Genomic DNA, 2,317 nt, shown 5'->3' on the forward strand with positions numbered 1-2,317 from the left:
GGGTCGGCGACAGCGGCGGAGAAGTCGGCGGCGAGGAGAGGAGGCGCGAGGCGGCGACGGGCTCGGGCGGAGCCTCCCGCGAGCGGCGGCGAAGACGAGACGGGCCGCGGGGGCCGGCGATGGGCCCGGAGGGCCGGCGGGCGCGGGGAGGAGGCGAGGCCACATGGCGGCTCTGGAGTGGCTGGGGCGCGGCGGCGGACGCGTCCGGTGCCATCCGGACGTGTCCGGCGCGGAGGGAGAGGGCGGATCTAGGGTTTTGGACTGTGGGATTTGAGGAGGGGTGCACGTATTTATACATAGAAGGAGGTGGGAGTGTCCAAATGAAGAGCGGTTTTCTGCCACGTGATCATGATCGAATGGCCAAGAGGATGGAGGGGTTTTGGATGGGTCATTGAGCCACTTTGGAGGGGTGTTGGGCTGCAACACACACGAGGCCTTTACGGTTCCCCGGTTAACCGTTGGAGTATCAAACAGACTCCAAATGGCATGAAACTTGACAGACGGTCTACCGGTGGTGTACCAAGGCCGCTTGGCAAATCTCGGTCCATTATGAGAATGTTTAACACCCGCTCATGAAAAGAGACAAAAGGGGGGCGCCGGAGGACGTAGGAGTGCCGGATTGCAAAACGGACAACGGAGAAAATGCTCGGATGCATGAGACGAACACGTATGCAAATGCGATGCACATGATGACATGATATGAAATGCATGACTTGGACAAAAAGCAAAACGAAGACAAAACCCAACCATGAGAGAATCTCATAACTTAGAGCCGAAAATGGCAACAGTTGAAGTACAAATATGGCAGGTTAAACCGGGGGTGTTACACCGAATGGTGGTGTTAACTTGAAACACAACAAGGCTTGTGGCAAGATGTGATTCAGGCTAAATACCTTAAAAAAGATACTATAACCTCGATGAAATGCAAGTTTGGCGATTCTCCTATTTGGAAAGCTATAATGAAGGTTAAAGAGCACTATTTGGCTATTAGGGGAGTGGTTCTGAATTCTGGGAACATTGCTAGAGTGTGGAATGACTCCTTGAATAGTAATCCTCCTCCATGCTTTAAATATCCTATTTTGTACAATATTTGCAATGATCAAGAAATATCAGTGGCAACATTCAAAATGGGGGTGAGTGATTGATACGTCTCCAACGTATCTATAATTTTTGATTGCTCCATGCTATATTATCTACTGTTTTGGACTATATTGGGCTTTATTTTCCACTTTTATATTATTTTTGGGACTAACCTATTAACCGGAGGCCCAGCCCAGAATTGCTGTTTTTTTTGGCCTATTTTAGTGTTTCAGGGAATATCAAACAGAGTCCAAACGGAATAAAGTCTTCGGGAACGTGATTTTCTCACCGAACGTGATCCAGGAGACTTGGACCCTACTCCAAGGAACAAAAGAGGCGGTCACGAGGGTGGGGGCGCCCCCCCCCTAGGGCGCGCCCCCCTGCCTCGTGGCCCCCTCGTTGCTCCTCCGGCGTACTTCTTCCTCCTATATATACACACGTACCCCCAAACGATCAGAACAGGAGCCAAAAACCTAATTCCACCGCCACAACTTTCTGTATCCACGAGATCCCATCTTGGGGCCTGTTCCGGAGCTCCGTCGGAAGAGGGCCGTCATCACGGAGGGCTTCTACATCATCCTAGCCCCTCCGATGAAGTGTGAGTAGTTTACCTCAGACCTTCAGGTCCATAGTTAGTAGCTAGATGGCTTCTTCTCTCTCTTTGAATCTCAATACAAAGTTCTCCCCCTCTCTTGTGGAGATCTATTCGATGTAATCTTATTTTTGCGGTGTGTTTGTTAAGACCGATGAATTGTGGGTTTATGATCAAGTCTATCTATGAATAATATTTGAATCTTCTCTGAATTCTTTTATGTATGATTGGTTATCTTTGCAAGTCTCTTTGAATTATCCATTTGGTTTGGCCAACTAGATTGGTAGTTCTTGCCATGGGAGAAGTGCTTAGCTTTGAGTTCGATCTTGCGGTGTCCTTACCCAGTGACAGAAGGGGCAGCAAGGCACGTATTGTATCGTTGCCATCGAGGATAACAAGATGGGGTTTATTTCATATTGCATGAATTTATCTCTCTACATCATGTCATCTTGCGGCGTTACTCTGTTTTTAACTTAATACTCTAGATGCATGCTGGATAGCGGTCGATGAGTGGAGTAATAGTAGTAGATGCGGAATCGTTTCGATCTACTTGTCACGGACGTGATGCCTATATACATGATCATGCCTAGATATTCTCATAACTATGCTCAATTCTGTCAATTGCTCAACAGTAATTTGTTCACC

Source organism: Triticum aestivum, chromosome 2A (assembly GCF_018294505.1).
Source record: "Triticum aestivum cultivar Chinese Spring chromosome 2A, IWGSC CS RefSeq v2.1, whole genome shotgun sequence".
NCBI classification, from domain to species: domain Eukaryota; kingdom Viridiplantae; phylum Streptophyta; class Magnoliopsida; order Poales; family Poaceae; genus Triticum; species Triticum aestivum.